This window comes from Nesoenas mayeri (genome assembly GCF_963082525.1).
Source record: "Nesoenas mayeri genome assembly, chromosome: 2".
Classification (NCBI taxonomy): domain Eukaryota; kingdom Metazoa; phylum Chordata; class Aves; order Columbiformes; family Columbidae; genus Nesoenas; species Nesoenas mayeri.
The window spans coordinates 35,833,168-35,855,070 of NC_137543.1; the positions used below are offsets into that span (position 1 = coordinate 35,833,168).

Genomic DNA, 21,903 nt, shown 5'->3' on the forward strand with positions numbered 1-21,903 from the left:
GAATTGGCAAAACTTGTCATTTCCACTGTTGCTACACTGAGCCCCCTGGGCCCCAGTGTAATGGTCAGGAGCCACGTTACCTGTGTGCCGGCTCTTGAAGCTGCAGTGCTGGAGGCCATGTAGATCAAGAGGAGAGACCCAAAAATAAATCAATGATAGGAAAATACCAGTGAGCAGCCATGCTAGTTATCAAGAAACAAAACGGTAGCAGAATAGTAATTCTCATTCACTGGCATATGGGAGCTGAAAGACTGGAGATGAGTGGGAAATACTATTGTCTGCATGGGCACTCTCATTGTCACTGTTCCCCCGTGGAAGAGGTCTCCCCACTGCGGGCCGGGGCTGCATCTGCGGGTGAGACAGCGGCTTCTCTTTGGTGTGTCTCTCTGAACTGCAAGTGCATAACAGACACTGTAAATCTCACAAAATCGCCAAAAAAGTCTAGTAGTGTTTTACTTAAGAAAGAAGTTGTTTCTAAATTCCATTTCTCTTGAGGCATAATTAGTGTGCTTTTTTCTGTTGATGACTCTTGCGGTGTATCTTTCATTTTCTTTATGTTCTGCCTTTTTGTTTGTCAGAATAAGTAAGTAGAAAGCTCTTCTTTGGTAGCTTGCTTGGGTACATTTGACATAAAGTACTGTTTGACCTACAAACAGGAGTGCAGGTATAATATTTATGTGGGTAGTGACATGCTCCTCTTCCCTGAAGAACTGCATATTGCTGTGTGATGTACGTCATCTGCTTTTCTGGAGTCTTAAGGACTATACTAATGAAGAAATTTCTGTTTATGTGTCCACTGATAATTGTCACTCGGGCCAGGAGTATTTGAAGTGGAGATTCGGAGAAGAAACATGCTTCTGTATGTGCAACTCTAAATAATGGTTGAAAGACATTTTAAAAGAACACTAATTTCTCCTTTTTAGAGATTTGAAACTTGTGTGTTATAAAGTCAACCAGCCAAGGAGTCAACCAAAAAAGGAACCAACCCCTTTCACAGAGTTCCCACAGATTCTTTTGTGAAAATAAAGGCTGTGTACCTACCATGTAAGTTAATGTAAACATCTTAGTTGCTATCACTGTGAATTTGCAGTAGGCAGCAGAGGTAGAGAGGAAGTCGTGTGCCTGGAGTGATTGTGCAACTGGAAGGGGGTTGTAGTTATGTCTGGAAAAAACAGATAATGCTCTGCAAAGTTTATGTTTCCCTCCTTGTGTTTTGCTTAAAACTGCGGTGTGCTAAGTGTTGTATTTTAGTTTTCCTATGCCTGTCTCCAAAAAAAGACTAACATTTTTCTCTCAATTTTGTTCCTAGTATGCCTGAGAAGTATCTGAGTCGTGAGGCCCCCTGCACGCACAGCCCCTAGAAATCATTGCCTGCCTCACTGAGTCTTGGTGAGTTGTCTATATCCTATTGCGTTTAATTGGACTGTGTTACAGTTTTATCTTCTTCACTGGGGAGTTTGATGTGAGATGTCTTAAACTGATTGTGTGGATACAGCAGAAGCCTTGGTTTTAGAGACTTTAAAAAATAGTGCCCAGGCTGGTTATGGAGCAGAGACCTTGCTTTAGTGCCAGGACCAGAGATGGGACTCTGCTGAGAAAGGCTGAAGGGATCAACATGTGATGTTCTTCCTCATTAAGTTTGTTTGATATTTTATACTTAACTACAGAATTGGCATTTTTCAAATGTGCTGATTATGGTCTGTCTTATGGCAAAGGTTGAGTATGAAATAATACAAGCTTTTTCATCCACCTATCTGCACTAATAAATTACTTAAATTGAGGGTTGAAATTGGTATAATGACACTGATGACTTAAACTGCTTGTTGCTCAAGAATTACTGTCTGATGACTCCATCGGGCAGTGCTGTGCCTGTTTAACTCCGCTCATAAGAAGGGATAATACTGCTGAGATTTAGAAAAAGGGACCCCTGCGGATTGTTTAAACACAGACTAGTAATAGCTTGGTAGTGCAGTGAAAGAAAGTAGAATATAAATGCCATGTTTTTATTTTAGGTATGTTTAATATATCAGTAGACTCACTTGGTATAAATCTTTTACAAATATGCATTTGAGATTTTATGTGAGAACCTTTTCAGGGTACTCATGAATAAATGTCTTTTAACACATAGAGTGACTTATTAAGGTCAGAAATATGTATTTTTGAGGTTCGCACACTAAATATAGAGGTGGGAAATGAGCCTGCTGAAAAGGTTTTCAGTTGTTTAGGGGATAACTTTATAAAATACTGACTGTTTATGAGTAAAATTATGAATGTCCACATCAAGTATCATTTCCTCTTGTTAATTATGTTGAGCAATTTTTGCAAACTAATAATGTTTTTCATAAATTAATTGAATTTTCTAGAATCTGTGAATGAAAGCAGATTAAGAAACTTTCCAGTGCTTCTGTTTTTTCTGCTTTTTCCCTGGACTGTTCTGATAAAATAATTTGTAGTTCATTGCATTCAGTGACATTTATAATACTATTTATTAGTTTGTTTGTGTATTATGTTAACTTGAAAATGCTCAGCCACATAGATGTTATTACTTATTTACACTTATTACTTACACTATATTACTTATTATTTATTTACACTATTTATCTGGGCTGCATAATGATCATAATGTGCACGTGAAGGTCTTCTCAAAAGGAAATAGTAAGAATCTATTTTTTTTCTAGTGAAAAGGACACAGAACGAGTTAGATATGTAGAATAAAAAAAAAAAAAAAAAAAGAGAAAAATGTCACCACCAAAATTCTCGAAAGAGAACTTGAAATTTTGTTGTCAAGCTGATAGCATGTTTGTTTGCAGTTGTCTGCATTGTAATTTTCCATTAAAAAAGGAAGGCAGTAGGTAAAGACTGAAAAAGGTAAATATTCAAATAAAAAACAATTTGCTTATAGTTAGTTGTGTGGTGGCTTTTTTTTTTTGTTTTGTTTTTGTTTGGTTTTTTTCCCTAATATATGTGGGCTAAAAAAAAAATCCCTCTCTTTTGTTTAGTATTGCTGCATTCTGCACCAAAATTATAAATTTGGTTTTCAACATGCCAGAACGCAATATGATACGTGTACAGATACTGAGTAAAACATAATTGCTGTGTTTGAAAAGTTCAAAACCTTTAATAAGAGCAAGTAGATAAATATTTGTGTATGAAGTTTATGGTGATGACAGTGAGTAAAATACCACTGTAAAAAATGGATGTAATGAAAGGGTTTAGAGGGCAAGGATGAAGTAGAGAGGCAATCCTCCACTCAAAGTATCCTTTTGCTCTGAAGTGGTTAGTTATCCATGTGTTCAAGTGACAGACAGTTCAGCAAAAGTAAATTGTGTAACACAAGGAATAATTTCAAATTTTTATTCCTTTGAATCCTTAGGAATTCTTCCATTGATTTCTGAATGTCCAGGATTTCAGTCCTGTCTTAGACATACTCAGATGTTCACCTCCGTCACAAAATCAGAGAGCTGTAGCTGTTTGTTTTAACCAGTACACCCATCTGGAATTATACTGGTGCCTGAAGGATGTATTGATTGGAATTTCATTTAAGAAATCCTGGTCACGGCTTTTGATGGGAGCTGCTTGTGGAACAGATGTTGAGTTTGACTGTGTGTTTTGAGACTGCACCACCACTGTGACTGAAATCGTGCACATTCAGCCTGTCTAGCACTGTATTAAGCTTTTTGGAAGGTGACACTTCTGCTAAATACTTGTTGGATCTATTTTTATATGATATAATGGCTAAGAGTGTGAATCTTGACTGGTTAAATGGCTTTAGAATATATGTATATGAACTGGTATGAAATGACATTAATGACAGAATTTGTTGCTGCTCTCTTGGAATGTTGTTAGTTGGGGTGGTGGGAGGTAGCTGCTGTGTCCCACCAAGAACCTGTGCAATTAGGATGGTGAGAAGTTTAGCCTTTAAAAAACTCAGATAAAAAATACGAACTTTAGTTCCTAGTGTAAAAGTTTCCAGGCAAAAAGCATTTTTTTTTCTCTTTCTCCTTTTTCCATGAAATGGCTTGCTTTGTAAGGAACATTTCTCAGCAAAAAGAACATAGATTAGAGAAATCTCAGTTTTCTGTCACTCTCAATCTGGAGAGTCTGTTTCAATCTAACTTTGTAGTGATTGCATTGGCATTTGTGTTGTAGTTAGTGTCAAGCATGATAGATAGAAAATATTTGTGTGTCTTTTCCTTCTGAGTTATAGTACTCCTTATTGTTGTTTACAGCAGTAGTAGATGAAGAAAATTCTGACAGATGTCTCATTTTTGACTGTGTCCTCCTATTGCATGTGTGTGTGAAGGGAATGCTGTCAGAAAACAAAGTGCAATACTGAAAATAGAGTGCCTTACATTGGACTGAGTTCTAAGAGCCTTCAGGATTAGTTTAAGGATTCAAGTGAGGAACCTACTGAAGGTTCCAAGTACCAAATCTGAATGAGAGAGAGCTTATTCCTATCAGCATGCAAAGCTGGGCTGGGCTGGTTCCTACCTAGAGCTCTGGAGTAAGTTCAGAGCACCTTAATTCCCCGAGGAGCTGCATTTCTGAAACAACTGAAATAAAATACAGATACTTATCACAGGTATAGATAATCTTCATGGAATCGGGTCTTCTCATTTGCAGAGGGATCTGTGAGGGATATTCAACCTATGTTGCATTGGTTTGTGATCAATAAAGGGAATGTATTCCCATTCCTCGACCTCGAAACTGGGGAGTTGTGTTTTGTATGAAATAAAATCAGATTTTTCTGTTTTTAGTCAGTCCTGTTCAGTAGCAACATTAGTTAACATGAATTGCCTATAAAGATGCCTGAAAAAGTGGATGCTTGATTATAGTGGATTTAAAGCAATCAGTGTTAAAATGATACTCCTAATCTGAGAGTGAAGTTCTGTGTGGGTGGTACAATGAGAATGGAAGTGTTGAGAAATGAACATCTATTAAGATTTATGAAATTGCACCCCACAGGGTTGGTTTTTTTTCCCTAAAATTGAAAATGGGAGATTATGGAGATCTTTGATTTTTATTTTGTAGAAAAGCTGAAATTGACGCAAATGTAATATATTGCATTTCCTTTAAAACTGATGAAAATTGAGAGTATTGTATCGGGAAAACTCATCATGCTTGCAACTAGCAGAACTATGTTTCTTAATAATGAAAGCAGTTTTAAAGTACTTTCATAGTTTTGAGGCCACAATGTTCAAATTCATTATAGAGTAAACCATTCTAAAATATGTAAACCTCATTAATTACTGTGACTGGATTTTAGTGGAGTGCTCTTTCAGTGAACTTTACAGAATTGGTGGAATCGGACTTCATATATACCCAGGACTGTTGGAAACACTGTAATTCAATTGATTGGAACTTGCCTTCTGTATGTAGCTATATCCTGGAAGAGTATTTTTAACACTTCAGTTTCAGTGAGATAAATAAAAAATATTTAGGAAATGAGATTGCTAACTTGGTTTTATTCACTTCTTAAATATTGGTTTTGACTTAGCAATGGGCTTTGCTAAGAGTTTTTCATTTCTTAGCTTGATAGGAAGCTTTTTATATGGGGAAAGGTATAGTATATATGCATTTGCAGAAGAAATAGCTGTCATTATCATCCGTGGAAAATCAATATATATTTTCAATATAGATTGATGGCATTGTACCACCAGTATTGGAGCCTGGGAATTCTAGAGGGGTCAAGAACAGGACAATTGAGCACTTGCATCATCAAAGAAGATGAGATGCATTTACTTGGGCAGATTTTCCTCTGGGCCTGCCTTTAGTCCCTGAATCGGAAGAGTGAAATATTTACCTGGCTTGGCTCTTGACAGTAAATAGTATTAATTAAATACAGGGCCTGAAAATGACACTGGTATTTCAGATTAAGGCAGCTACATTTTGCCTTGGCTTTCCGGAAATTGAATTCCAGTAGTCTGTTTATTTGACAGCATTATAGTACAATAATTTGAGGTCCATGGATATCTCTGTACATTAAAGTGGGTGAATTTTCATATTGTCACAATGCTGGGATGTTAGGCTCAGAAGACTTATGTGAATAGAATAGTAAGTGAATTTGCAGCTGATTAATGTAAAGTGTGGCACAGTATGTTTCCATCTGATTAATTTACCTTTATATAACTGGACTGGCAAGAAATTACAGGTTTTCTTTTTGAAATAAACTTGGGATGTAGAAAAATGGTCTTAGATGAGTTACAGATGTTAAGAAGTATTATTAAAATATTTGGAAATATCAGTGAGTTTTGCAGTTATCATTATGAAGGGCTGTAACTATTCAAAATGTTTTACAAAATCATCTTTTAGTCATCTTGCCACAAACAAAAAGGGGTACTGACACTCCTGTGTACACATTATCTGTCAGAGTGTAAATTCATTGGTGAACATTATTTAGAACAGTGGCCATGATAAATGAAGAATGTGCTCTCTTCTGTTCTGACATCTCTGTTTTTGTGGTCCTGATTCTTCCCTTTTTCCATTATCAGTGGTTTTGTTCCTTCAGTAACCTCAGTTCAATAAACTACTGTGTTCTGTATACAGCACACTCTGTATCTTTCCAAATGACAGCAACAGGCAATCTAGGAATATTTAAATTTAGAATTGAGAACAGAATTAGAATTAGAATTTATAGTGGGTATTGTAGGTATTACAAATCAGTTCATCCTTGAGAGAAACTATAGTAGTGTCAGAGGGAGTTAAAATGCTTCCATTCATGGTTTTTCAGCATGTTTTCACTTGCTTATATTTGGATATTCTTACTTAAATGTTGAATCATCATCCTTACAACTAACACATGGAATTCAACATCCCTTTTTATGTTGGATGCCTTTGTCCTTCAGTCTCCAGGTACCTGTTTTACAGCTATAAAGAGTGCAATGCCTTCTGTGTGTCTTTGTTCAGGTTGTAAGCTTGAAACTCTACTGTGTGGTGCCACAGTTTAGCAGTATTTTAAAATGGGATAAAACCATCTACATTTTTCTAAAAGTAGGTGGCCAACACATCTGAAATTTCACTTGGGTTAATTTTTATGGCCTTTCAGTTTTCAGTTGTGGTTTTTTCCTTGGCTTCTCTTCACAAATCCTGGTTAACCATGTTTTTATTGCTGAGTCCTGCTGAACAGACTCATGTAAAACTCTTTCTGTCTGGAGTTACTTTCTGAAAGTTACATAATGTATCCTGCAGTTGAGCAGGGTTTATGTGTGGCTGATGGTACACGAAGCTTGGTGCATGACTACTGATGTTTAAAATATTCCTTGTTCCTGACTGTGATTTTAGTCTTTCCTTCCTCATGAGCTCGCTCTTTTTGTCATTATCCAAGTTCCGAGCTCCCGATCAACACTGGAATCTTTGAGGAATCAACACGTGAGTCTGTTATATAATATTATACCGAACTTAAAGCATACTTGACACAAATCCACAGAAGCAAAAAAACCCAAACCACCCCACATTAGGCCATTTTATATGAAATATCATATATTATTCTACCACTATCACACTGCAACCCCTACTGTATACTACAGGCTAAAGGGTTTAACTTCTAAAGGGTTAAATAGATTTGTTTATTAATTTTCTGCTTTTATTGATTAGTGTCAAATATACTGTGTGTATAGCACATCTGATTCACAATAGTAGGCATTTATTTTTGAATATCAGTATGGAACCATGCATATGGTGTTCTGGTCCTGTTTTAGATACTGTGGGCACTTCTTAAAAGAAAACAAAAAGTATCAGCCTGCTGCTGCTGAACTTGTTTCCAGTAACAGTAGTTGTCAAAGTTGCCTCCTACTTGGTCTTCCTCTTATTCGTTTCATCTCTCCATTTATGAGCTATTTCCTTCCACCCCCAGCTTCCAGGAGAAGTGTTTTATGTGTCATGGTCTTCTGGTACAGTCTGATAAAGCTTTGGGATGGTCCATTCTCCTCCACCTTTGCTGTCAGTCAGAGCCCTCAGGCAGCAACATAGGAGATGTGATGCTTTGGGTCAGGACAGCTTGATCCACAGTTGTGAGACTCTGCGATGAGAGTTGGACGTATTTGTGCGTATATGTGTATTTTGAGGGGGAATTACTTGCTGAAAATGTATTTTTGGCTAGCTTGAGGCTATCAACAAGTTGGTTTGAATTTCCTAAGTAGCTTCATTGAGGAAGGAGGAAAATTCCCTTTTGATCAGAAATGCTGGAATGGCTCACATAGGAAATTCTGAAATTTAAAAGTTTTGAATTGTTAGGCCAGATTCATAGAAAGGGAGTGGTAAATAAGCTGTGGGGAGATGCCCTCGCTGTGGGGTATGACTCTGAGCAGGGAGCTGCTGTGGGTGTGTGAGGCGAGGGCTTTTGCTGGGTAGAAGGCAGAGGGACATCTTGTGATGGGGCAGATGTGACTCTGCTGCCTGGTGCCCCATCTCACTCCCCAGGAGCTGCAGTTCGATCTGCTGCGCCTGGCCTCCACTACACTGGGGGCAGGCAGGTCGCCAGTGGTTTACAGCTGTGGCAAAGAGCATCTCCTGCTTCACCTGGGGTGACTGCAAGGGCTGGGGAGCCTTTTCCTGTACCCACAGGGGCACTGGCATGCCTGGAAATAGGGAGATGCCCGTCTTTGCCACAGAGAGGGGAAACAGCAGGACAGATTGCCGTGTGCCGCATCCTTCTGAACACCAGGATGCGAGTGCACAGTGAGATGGAGGAGGAAATCATGGTGTTCCTGATTTAGAGCAGAGGTTTGAATTTGGGTCTCCTGCTTCTTAGGAGATTGCTGCTGTCTCTGGGCTGCTCAATGTTTTTGAGCAGAGCTTTGCTGCTCCTGAAAGAACTCTGCTTTTTTTTATTGGTGTGTAAATACTTTGTTGGATAACTGATTTTCCTACAGGGGCAGTGAGCACTCTATCTATTGTGTGTGCCCTACAGTAAAGGACAGTAGTTTCTTCACTTGCTCACTTTTATAGATTTAATTTATTTATATGCTACTCATAAGGTTGTCTTCTCAGACAAGGTACTGCAAAGGAAGCTATAAGGTATACATTCACAGATATATTTAGCAATTAAATCCCCTTGTGGATGCTCTTAATGCTTTGAGATAGCTTACTTCATGTCAAAGTAGGGTAGGCTGTCTGAAACAAGGGCATTTTTCATGGTGAACTGAATATTTGCACAACTTGAAACAGTTTTAAAATACATTTTTGTTTTTTTGTTTTTTTCCCAGTTCAGTGGCTGAAACGAAAAATCTATTATAGGCACAGCTCTGTTCCTCCTATCAGAGGTATCATTGTCCATAATTAAATGGATACATTTGACTTCAAAGGTATAATACAAATTAAAGTTTCACATGGTTGCCACTGTGTATGCCGTCGTTTTTTCCAAATTCTTTGATAAGGTCAGTGTGATGTGTTTTACTGTGTAAAACTGATGAATTCTTGAAAACCTAAAAGGATCAAAATGAGACGTATTTAGATCTCCCAGAACAAATGAAAAGTAAAAATGTGAACAGTATATACTGTGTCTGGCAAAGGTGGAAACAAACCCTTAAACATTTCAAACCACTGGTGTTTTAAAACTATTTAGTGTTACAGTAGGAAGGGTCATATGCTATAACTTTTCTTTCTGTTCTCGTGATTTGGGGACTGTTCTTACTGTTCTCATTTTGTGGAAATATCATTGTATAAGCGTAGCGGTAACTTTTTCATAATGAGCTGTACTCTGTTCTGTTATGCTTGTGTAAATATTTTTTATTCAAGTTGTATTGCAGAAGCTGAGAAGGGAAGATGGTGAGTCTACCCTCAGAATTTCCTAGGGGGAGGAGGGACTTTTTTAGAGAGACGAGATTCTGGGAAGGGAAGTAGGAGGGTTTCTTGCAGAAAGATTGAGCTAACTAGCAATACAGAAAAGGTGAAAATGTAAAATCCAATATTGGGTCAAACCTTCTTCTGCTAATTGAAAATATTTCTCACTTGCATTAGCTGAATATAAAGACAACACTGTGTTTTACTGTTTTTTAGCTGATTTTGGTTACCACTGGCAGGGAAGGAAGTCTATAAGATGAACTGCTATTTTCTTACACAGACAATGTCTTGAGGAGCAGAATAAATTAAAGCAACATGGTTTTCTGCGCATACCTGCAACGACGTGAGAATTTTTCATTTAATATTTTAATAATTGAGAGTGTTTTTCTTTCCTGTGTGTGTATGTTTGTTTCTAGGTTGTAATTAGTACTGCAATTGTAATATCAGTTTTTAGTTCTGTCCTATTGCTTTGTTCAGGGTACTGGGTAATACCAGCCTCTCTTAAACTGTGCTGGTGCTGGGCTCTGTGGCTCTTGCTGTGCCAAGCTTTTGCTGTTCTTGTGTTGTGCTGAACAGGCAGTTAAAACTATTTATTCAGGCTGGCTGAGGGTCAGTTGCAAAAATTGAACATATTGTTACCTTGGACAACTTTTTTCTTTTTGTTTAATCAACAAATAATTTAGTTATGGTGACAGGAACCATTTGTAGAATCTGGGGGCTTACATGCCCCTACATGTGATGGAAATGTCTCTGTAATTATGCCTACGGGAATGATTTTACATGGGTAGCAACAGCGATGGAGCTTGTCCTTGTGCGGGAAAACTGGGAGCTTACACTTGAGTGCCAGATTTGCCAGAGCTGGACTAAACAAGTCACTAGAGCTGCAAGGCCCTCACTTTCTTAGCTGTAAAATGGGGTTAACCTTCATAATTATCTCCGTATGCAGAATTCAGATTCGTTGGTGTTTGTGGGTTGTGTAGGGAAAATAAACAGATGTTTATGTATTTCATTTCCTCAAATGTAAATCAAATGCCTGCTTCTGTCTACCTATGTCGTGATTTAATACTGAAATTGTAAAAAATGCCAGAGAGTACTTACCTACTAAAATGTTGAAGTAATGGCTTTTTGCTATTTTATTAAACAATCAACCTAGATTGTTTTGATTTAGCAGTATTTTTGTCTACTATGCTGTAAGATAAAACATTGAGTATTGACTTCACATTTGACAGAGGAACAATTAAAAATTATCTCTGTGAAGGGTGACTGTGGAGTTACTGTTTGAAATTCTAATTTAACATTTCAGTAATGGGTTGAGCCTGCTCTGAATCCTCTGTGGGATTATTTGATTTGCTATCGGGTTAACCTCAAGGAAAATGGGATGTCTTTAAATTACTAGAGGTGCTAGCTATCACCTTATCATGGAGCCACATGGGAGAATTTGTTGTTTTAAATTAGGATTGTCACCTGGTGTCTAAGGGATTATATGAATGGGATTTATTTTTAAGATGTACCTTGAGCTTGAAAGTTGCCTTTTTTTAAATTACTATCAACTATATAATTGGAGATTGATATACCTGAGGGATAAGGGGAAAATGTTGTCTTTACCTGAGGGAAGATGGACTTAGGATTTTGGTATATCTTTTGTCTTCAATGTTATTTATGCATGGAGAAGTTTTTCTTTTGTGTTTCTTTTATTTGCATAAATGTTTTGTGCCCCAACAAGAATAATATTTTTTTCATAATAAAATTGATTATTAAATGGCATTCATGTGACTGTGGAACTGAAGGGAGAAGTTCTGCTTTTTATAAGTAGACAAAGAAGCAGCTTGAATATTTTGCAAGTTTATGCATGTAATGTTTGTCCTGCCAAAACCTTTAAAATTAATTTGCAAAGTATCGAAATACAAGTACTCAAATGTTGTATCCTACATAAAGGAAGTATTCGGCAGTTAATTAGTAACTTGAATTTGGGAGGGGAGGGGAAGGCAGGATTTCAGTTAAAAATGAATTCAGCGTTTTACTTTGCACTCTATTTTATATTGAATATTCTGTGCATACTGCTGTTACAATTTTTTCAGCTGCGGTTCACCTTTAGAAGTCATATAACATACCTAGTCATATTTTTAGCAAGTTACATATTTCCCAATCTTACATATTAAATTAAATTTTTAAACATCTATAGTTTGTGATGTCATAGAGTATAAATTAATTCAATGAAAAGCTTAGCATAATATATCATTTTAATGGCACTTAGTGTCTCTTCAGGAGTACTGAATGGAGACAAGCTGTGCAGTGTGCATTGCATATACTGAGAAATTTCACAAGACTCTTTGACATGGGTTTTGAAATGAGTTGTGGGCTCAGCTCCAGCGCTGCTCCAAGCGTAGCCCTGGCCTGCAGAGCTTTCTGGTGCCAATATGTCACATACCACATGCTTGTATTTCACCTAAGATTTGAATAACCATGGCTATACACTGTTTGAATTGAGTTTTTAACATAATCTACTTACTGTTGCTTCCGAGAATTTTATTTTGCGCTTTTTTTTTTTTGAACACAAGTATATTTACTCCTATACAGTTCCATGTATATGAATTTGTAATCAATTTTTAATTTGTATATTGACATGTTTTTGAAGTTGATGATAGCTATGGAAATATAAGTTTTGACCAGGTCTGAGGACTTGCGATTTTGGAATAAAATACTGGGTAAAACCACAAGAGTCATCAGTTTTGTACACATACAGGGGAGGGCAACTTTTTAGGATATGAAAGTTTTTTCCATGCTTTCTAGGAGCTGACAGATGTAAATAACATAACACAATAAGGGTCATAAAAATAGGAAATAGGCAGATTTATTTTACAATGTTTCCATCAGAGGTTTGTTTACAAAAAGATTTCTGTCTACTGCGTTGAAGTGCACGTAACTGGGTGCTGGTTGTCACAGGGGCCAGCAGGGCCGGGCCTGCAAGGCTCTATTAGAACTGCTAGCATGCCCGAGCTGGGCTGCCTGGCTACTTCAAGATAGCTTTCTGGTGATAGGAGAGGTCCTATAGCTACTCGTTTTCTGGTTACTAAAAATAGGGGTGCTGGAGTAAGGAGTGTACAGCAGCAGAGCACAAAAAGCCCTCCCCAGGCCTCCAAACTAAGATTTTTAACAAGTAAATGCTTAAAACAAAACACAGCATCTCCCCATGGCGGGCAGAGGCGCAGGCCAGCTCACCCCGAGTTCTGGAGCGTGCTTGGAGCTTGTCTGAGCTGTTTGGAAAAAGGGTGGATTCAAGCTGCAAAAGTAAAAAAGCTCTTGTAGGGAATGCTTAATTTGCTTCTCTTCTTTTTCCTAGAGGGGAAATACAAACCGAAGTGCCTTTTCTGACTCCAGCTGTAGTGGGGGTGTGTGGGAGTTCACACAGACAACTTCCAGACAAGTAACCCCAAATACGAAGTATTATTATGAAATAGAAATCTTCAGATTGGGGCTGCTATCGAGCGTGAAGAAGAGAGACTTTATTATTGGTAGATTAAATGCATCATATTTGTCTTTCCTTTAACCCTGTTGTGACCCTTCAGAAGGTGAAAGGTGGCTCAAACTCTTATTAGCTGGGATCTGGAGATTTCCTGGATATAAACTTATGTGTTTCACCAAATGATATGGCCACAAATCATCAGACTTTTTTTTAGAATTTCAACTTGCCCCAAAGGTAGAGTTCAAATAAGAAAAAAAGGCTAGCACTTTATGACATAATTTACACAGACTGTTTAATGTGACAACATTTTGTTTTTACTAGCTACTATTTTTATTTATTTGTTTATTGTTTGTTTATTAGTAGATTGGTGGTTTAGGCTGTATTTCAGATACGTCTTCTCTTCTGTATTTATAGACAATACCCACAAAGAATAAAGAAAGAGATATAGATTTTTTTATTTCAAGCTTGCTTAGCATGCATAGAAAAGTGATAAATATGTTCCAGGTCCTAATGGAAAACTTCAGTATTGTAAGGAATCTTTTTTTAAGTCATATTTTTGGGGGATTCTTTGCCATGGAAGTTGTCACTCAGCAAATCATCTGCTAGTAGTTTGGGTTGTATTTTGGAAAGTAATGCATAAGACATTTTCTCTTTGTTTTCACATTGTTTCCTCCAATGGCAACAAAAACTGCTTCCATGGGAAACTTGTAGTAAGAGTATGGATTGAAGTATTTTTAGTTTTCTTTAATGCAATTAAACATCTGGAAGATGGCAGAGCCTTCATCATGTGAGCAGGCAGCTTGCTACAGAATCTCAGGAAATACTCTTGACCGCTTTTTGTAAATGGCTGCTATAGTTATCTGGTGTCTATTTTTTGTTCAAGACACTCAATTTAGTTGCCTGTACACATTGTTAGGGTTGGTTTGACATCTGGCCAATATTCATTTCTGCTTACCATTAAATACTTACTATCGTGCTTTTTGCCCTGTGCGAAATTAATACGTATTAAGCTTCATGATTGTCTTGTGGTGGGGGTTGTACAGGAAAGTTGGTGACAGAAAATAGTCTAAGAACCTAAACTGTGTATCTTCTAGATATTAATGAGAAAATCAATAGAGTGATGACTAGTTGCAAATAAGAGAGTCTAATTTGTAAGCATTGCTAACAGCTCAGTCAACTGAGTTCCTTTTGTAGAAGCACACTGTATTGCAGAATGAGAAGCTGGTAACCCAGTAGCCTCTGTGTAAATAAGCTCTATGATAGTGAACTTTTTGCCTTCAGATCTGTACCGTGTTTGTATTAGCTGGGTTTTTAAATACAGAATAAATGAACAAGAAAAATAACTCTCTGGCAACAACTAAGAGGAACACTTCATAAGGTGTTTAAGAAAAACAACCTTGATTTCCCTCTCTCCCCCCTCTACTTCTCTGCCTTCACAGTCTCTGCTTTCTGCTCGTGTCCGGCTAAGATAATATAGTAAATGTCTGAGCTCTTGCAAGTAAGGCTGTCACATTGATGTTTAACTGACTTTGAAGCAGTGCAGCTGTAAAGGGGAAATGAATTCTGTTCTCTGTCAAAGCTTGTAAAAAAGTGTTTGTTTTAGCAGCTACTGAAGATGGAAGTATTTATTCCATGACTGCGTTGGTTGTCAAAGCTGGACATATTTTCCTGTATTAATAATATTTGGAATTTTTCATTAGTTATCATTTCCTGTTGATTCTTGAAAGGAGTATTGAAATGCTGATCACTGTCCCAATCTTTTCAGCTCTACTTTCTGCATTTGAATGGAAATCTTGGAATTCCATGGGGAGGGGGGGAATGGTGTGGTGGTGTGTGTGTATGTGTGCGCATGCATGTGTAATTATGTATTATATAAAACTTAAAGCAGTTGCAAATGTTTGACACTTTTCAATACGGAAAGGCAATAGGTATTTGTACAAGAGAAAGAGGGTCAGCCCTTCCAGTTTGTCAGGTGATGGAAGACTGTACCTAATATGCATGAAACACAACTGATTAGTCATATTTCCTTTTTAATTTTTTTTTAAATATGACTTCTGACATAGACTTTTGGTCCTGTTATATAGAATTCTCTCAATATGAAAAGACTGACTGGGATTGGAATACTTACTGTTACTGAAACGTATGTTATTCTGTGTAATTAATTTAAAACCTTAGCCATTCAACACAAACAAAATCCTCCTGAAGTCTTTCTGATGCTATCGTGAAGTGTTAAAAAAAGGTGAAGTAATGAGGCTGGAGTATTTTTGGTTTATTTGGCTGTTTAAGATAGATCATCTAGAGCTGAGACTTAATTAGGTATAAGGGGTTGAAATTGGAAACAATAACCATGCTAAGTAAGCCTGTCAGGATCTTGGCATCATTAGAAGAGAGAGCAAGTGGTGGGGGAAGCTGGGTTTGTGCTGGTGTTGCTTACAGTGGTATGTAACTTACTAATTACCTCTACTGCAAAATGGTTGGTAAAAAGCCAAAATACTGCTTCCCTAGTTCCCTAGGATCCTTGTTTTGAGAGGATTACACTTCCTGGTGTTTTTACAAGAATTACATGGATGCCAAATTTTTTCCCAGGCTTCTCTTTGATGATCGGTACAATGTAAGAGGGAAGACTGACAAAAAATGACTGAGGAAGTGGGTAGGGGAGAGAGAGAAAAAGATGTGAGAAATGAACCAGATGGCTGTGTAGTTGTGTGTCTTCCATACCCTCCTCATTTTTAGTCTGGTTTCTAAAGGAAATGAAACTCATGATCATGACTGAGACAAAACATGTTTATGTGCCTTTGAGGGGTAGTGTGTGTGTGTGTGTGTTTGCTATTTCCTTCCTTTGCCCCAATGAAACTATGCTTCCACAGGTTGCAAGAAAATATGTGATCAGGTAGATGACTGCAATCCTGTTAGTGAAAAAAAGGACCTTACCTGTTGACAACCCTGGTTCAGCATCAGAAAATCATCATGGGAGAGCAAAATTATGGATGGCTGAGGGCACAAAGTCGGTCAAGTGCAGAGGTGTTGGCGTGTTTGTCAGACTAAATTTCCATGCACCTTTCTCTTTCTGCTTGTCAGCTGGAGATTGAAACATTTTTTGATGCAGAAGAATTGTGAGGTTTGACTTCAGTGTTAAAAATCAGAACGTATGTTATATCAAGATGCTGTTTCATGTGCTTCAAAATCTACTGATGGAAGTCATGTTTGATATTAATATAATCTTCTGAGATATATCTGGGTGATTAAAATTTAGAACTCCCTTTCTTTAAATAAAAGTGTGAAAAGCTTTCTATACACTGAAAAATTCAGGTTGAGCATGCAGATTGCAGATGGTTTCATTCACCTAAAGTTATTGTGATAGTTGTAGTCTTACTTTTCATCTGTGGGTTAGCCATAGCGCCATGTCTTAACAACCATTATTTTTTTTTTTATATATAAATCTCCATTGATTTTTCAAGGTGGAGGCAGGAGGAAAATATAGAGTGTTCTTTGGCAGTGGGGCAGTGCAGGCCTTCATTTGTCCTTCCCCACATCTGACATAATGATTTTGTCTGTCAGTGCTGTGAGTTGTTTCAGCTTCAGATAATCAATCTGATTAAGTATCTTGGCAGTATTTGATATTATACAGAAAGCATTTGAAATGGCAGTGCTATTTCACTGAGCTACTGCTCATATGTAAAGCTTCATTTTAATAGTCTTGTTGAAAACGAAAACTGAGAAGAGTGAGGTGGAGAGATATATATGTGTATATATATGTACGTGTATGTCTTTTAGCACAAGTGGTTGTAGACATAAACCACTGTGAGAACTTTTTCTTGTGTGCCTAGTTCCTGTTTGGATGAGTGAAAGCAGTGAGATTTATGTATTAGTTGATTTTAAATGTTACTCAATAAAAAGGCTGAGGAAAAATGTATCTGAATGGTAACATGGTATAGACAAGTGTCACAAATTCAAGCTGTTACTGGCCAGCTTAATGTTTATCAGAGATTTCTGTGAGGTGGAAGGTGCCCTTGGTCAGGTCTTATGACCCTGGTGAGGGCAGCTGTACTTCAGGAAAACTGGAAAATGCAATGTCTTCTTACTTGCCCTGGACAGAGGTTCTTCAGCATGATTGCATCCCTCACTTCAGTGGTTGGTTGGCTTTGTTTCAGTTTATCTTGCAAAATGACACCTCTTAAAATTTTTGTACTGGGATTTCCCCAGAAAAGCCCATCACTTGTCAGCTCCCCCTGGGACTCACCAAGTCCAGTGCCCGCTGCAGTCTCTCTAGAATCCAGGAGTCTTGGTTTCATCCCTCTCATCTCACCTGTCTTCCCTCCCTTTCTCACTGCACAGTCAGTGTAAGAAAGGCTAAAACTTTTCAACTCCATAACATCAAGGCAGAAATTAACTTCACAGAGGAAAAATGAAACAAAACAATCAAACTTTAAAGAAACTTACTTTCTAGTGAAAACTTTCTTCATTCACCTTTCTCAGCATTAAAAGTAAAATAGCACAATGTGCCTGGTATGTGCATAAATGCAAGCCTGAATTAGCTTCCTGACTACAGCAGAAAAAATGCAGGGATGCTTTTTAAGGAATGGTTATTTAAAAGTAATGTGTTTTTGTTGCAGCATGATTATATATTTAACAGGAAACTAGGCTGCAGTCTTTATGACTAACTCTTATTACTAGTGCTCCCTCAGTTTCCAGGAGATGATGACTATAATGCTATATAAACTCTTCAGGTATGTAGCATCATCTTTTTTGTCCTATGGTATTACTGCTCAATCATGATTTTGTAAAGCAAGGTATTATATTCAAAACTTGTATTAATGAGATATTTTTGTTTTCCTTATAACTGCTTGTTGGTCTGGGTGGACCGTAGGAGGATCATAATGGGACCACATCCTGAAGGTTTTGTTTGTTTTGTAGTTCTTCATATACAGAAATACAAAGTTTATCTGGAACTTGTGTTTTATATGGAGGAAAAATATTGGGGTTTTAAATCAGTAAAACATACCAAAATAAATCTCTTTTTGAGATGAAATCAAACAGGGAATTATTGTGAAGAATTTTTTATCCTCTTACATATATTTTTAAAAGGCTTTTTTATTCACAAAGGTGAGTATATAATTAATAGCGTTTCTCAACCCTACGTTATTTGCTGCATAGGAACAGTACTTACCTACAATAACTCTATAAAGGATGGCATGTGTAATTGCTCAGAACTCCAAGTAACTTTTCCAAAAAGGTTTGTGTGGGAAAGAAATAATTTGAGACTTGTCCTGTACAGACTTCCACTTTAGAGTCAGAAGCATTAAGCATTAATAATTTACTGAAGACCACTAACCCTATTTGGTTATTTTGGTAGCAATGCAGGTATTTTCTTATAGATTCATCGAACAACTTGGGTTAGAACGTACCTTAAAGATCATCTAGTTCCAACCCGCCTGCCATGGGCAGGGACACCTTCCACTAGACCAGGTTGCTCAAAGCCCCATCCAGCCTGACCTTGAACCCTTCTGGGGATGAGGTATCCACAACTTCTCTGGGCAGCCTATTCCAGTGCCTGACCACCCTCATGGTGAAGAATTTGTTCCTTGTATCTAATATAAATCTTCCTTCTTTCAGGTTAAAGCCATTACCCCTTGTCATGTCACTACATGCCCTTGTAAAAAGTCCCTCTCCAGCTTTCTTGTAGATCCCCTTTAAGTACTGGAAGGCGGCTACAAGGTCTCACTGGAGCCTTCTCCAGGCTGAACAACCCCAACTCTCTCAGCCTGTCTTCATAGGAGAGATGTTTCAGCCCTCTGATCGTCTTCATAGCGCTCCTCTGGGCTTGCTCCATAGCTGCATGTATTTTATGATTGTTCTTTAAAATACCAGGAGTGTTGCTGTCAGTGTGCCTTTTAGCATCGTATATTACCATGATTTGACAGCTGAGAAAACAAGCATGTGAAGACTGACATTTGTGCCAGATGTCTTTCATTATAGATTTTATAGCCTTAATTTTTCATGTGTACACTTTATATTGGCAGCTTTAATACTTTTTGCACATGAAGCTTAATTGTCTTTTATGCACACTTACATTTTAGTAGATTTTAGTAGATTAAAATTTTACCACAAAATGTACTTGTAATTTAAATTGCTGTGCAGAAAGTAAAAGCTTACTGAAAAGATGACCTAAAAAGTTCTGACCAGGCTTTTAGAAAAATTAGTTGAAAGCATCTTATTTTCATAGAGAAGCTTTGGACCACCTGAGGAGCTCGATGCTGTATTTTTCCTTTTATTGCCTTATGGTGGCCCTTGAGAAACTCTTGTGATGCTACTTTAAGGAGTAGACAGGGTCCTGTTAGCCATAATCAAGTGTATAATTTAAATTTTTGCACTGACGTAGCTAGATTCTGATGATACATATTATTTTATGGCGGTCTCCGAATCCTTGACAAACCAGTGCTACTTGAAGCTTGAGCTGTCTCTTGGGTTGGGCCCTTGTGCCACTTGGTTTCCTAACACATCTGAGAATCGTCTCCCAAGGAGGACCTAAACATAATGGAATCCTTCCATGGTCCCATAGCTCCTGCTGTATATTCACACCAGCTGTCAGCCCCTTTTCATGAGAGTATCTTAGGAGATGGGAGTGAAGGGTAAGAAACACAGTTTAAGGCTTTAACAAGTGTCAGAAGTTAAGCAGGGTAGGACTAAGCCAGATGTTTATTTTCCTTTTCTCAAAAATAGGGAGATATCTGATATATGCTAGTTATATCTGAGGATGAGATTATGGTTTCAGAAGTTTTTCACAGACTATGTGGACAAATGAGAGAATCTGAAATAATGAATAGGTAATGTTATGGCGTTTTACTGTGGTGACAGGGACTTGAGTTGTAAAATTTCCAACTGTTCTGATTCAAGTAAAGATTTTAAGTATCTGTAGTAAGAAGCAGGGCTGTTCAAGTGGGTTGTCTTGGAGTGGCATGCTTATCCTCATTCAGAAGTTCATCCTGAATCTTCTTACGACAGGACTGTCCTAAAACTGGAATTTTCTTGCAGAGGAACTGGTTTTGGTAAGTTAGTGGTTTTTAATGAACTGTCTTTTAGAAAAATCTGAGTGCTGCTAATCTGAACAGCCTGCAGTTGCAGCAGTGCCACCTGCTTCCCTGCAGTGGGAAAGAATGTGGAAAGGAACAGAAACTGAGTACCATGGCGTTTGCCCTAACAAGTTTATGCTTTTCTTCCAAATGAGATTTGATTCTGGAGAAGGTGAAAAATGGTGGGAAAAAGACCCATGGTTGCAGTAATAAGATGGTGAGGGAATCCAGTAAAGTCCGCTGAACATGATGGAACAAAATTTCATGGGTATTTTTAAAACAATAAATATAATAGTTGACTCATTTATGTATTTCCTTTTACATAATGTCCCACCCACACACTTGTTTTGCTCCACTGTACTTTACAAGGCTCTCTGTGTTTGTGTGTAGTATCGTTGCTGTAATCCTGTCCTTCCCTCTCTCCACTTCTCCCTTAAGAGCTTTCAAATAATGGTTTGAAATGTTAATACTTCTTTTTCAGAAACATTTTTCCTCAGCTTTCAAATGAGCACCACTTTGAGTTGTACCTCTGATACTTTTTGGTTTTCTGCATTTAAGAAAACAAATGGAGCGCTCTCATTCTTTGTTTTACCTTTGGTAACAGAAACCATAAAAATGAATAGGACCTAATTTGTGCTGGCATTACAAATCCAATGTTATCTGCATACATTTGGACACAATTCAGAATTTTAGTTTTATGAAAAATATTTTCTCATCTCCCTTTACCAAATGCAGAATTTATGTGCATTTTCATATAGCATAGTCATAGAGGTAAATGAACAAAAGCATGTGCATGTGGAAGGGCAATAAAATGAGAATTTCAATTGCAGAAGGCTTTAGAAACTTAAGATACTTGTTTATTCTACTCAAGTGACAAATGTTTTTGGCAAACAAACTGTTATGACATGTTAGTTCAATTGTAAATATAATAATTTGTGTATTTGACTACAGATACTATGATAGATATTTTTATAACCATCCTTTAAGGACATATTTTATTTTAAAACATTGCAGTCTCCAAAAAGTACATAAATTTCTGCTGCACTGTTTACATCAGTAAGATCCAGGAAATTCTAAATTGAGACGTACTTGTGCATTTTTCATGCACAAGTATATTCTAAGGCTTCTGGTCTCAAATCTCCTAAATCAAGAGCTCAAATGGTGACTTCAATAATCATAAATTTCTGTGTTTGTTTTAGTATGGACAACATGTGTGGCATTGTTTCAACATAATTATGTGAATTAAGTGTTTATGTACTTTCTGTATACCTCGGGATTTGGTCAATAGAAGAAGTTAAAAGTCCAGCCTCTCGGGATTCAAACAACCAAGTAAATAAATAAATTGTCATAAAGTCTGGCAGAAGTGGAAAGATTGGGGTATTGCATCCAGCGCTGTTCTACAAATTAAATGAGTGTTTAGCTGTCTCTCAAGTGTAATACACAAATAGATGGTACTAAAATATGCACTGTTATTACCAGGCAAAGGACTTATGAGAAAAAAACTTTAGAGCAACAATTTTACTTTTCACATAAATGTGTTTTGTTCGTCTCCTCTACACGTAGTTTTCCTGTCCTTTTGTATCTACTGGT

General features: G+C 37.4%; 1 protein-coding gene across 1 annotated transcript in view; it reads left to right on the forward strand.

The window, feature by feature from the left end:
- The window catches only part of NCOA2 (nuclear receptor coactivator 2), a 187,225-nt gene that overhangs the window by 8,405 nt on the left and 156,917 nt on the right, over positions 1-21,903 (forward strand). Inside the window, exon 2 of the mRNA XM_080338682.1 lies at positions 1,310-1,389. The gene's annotated coding sequence lies outside the window, so the exon portion shown is untranslated. The remainder of the gene's footprint in view (positions 1-1,309; positions 1,390-21,903) is intronic.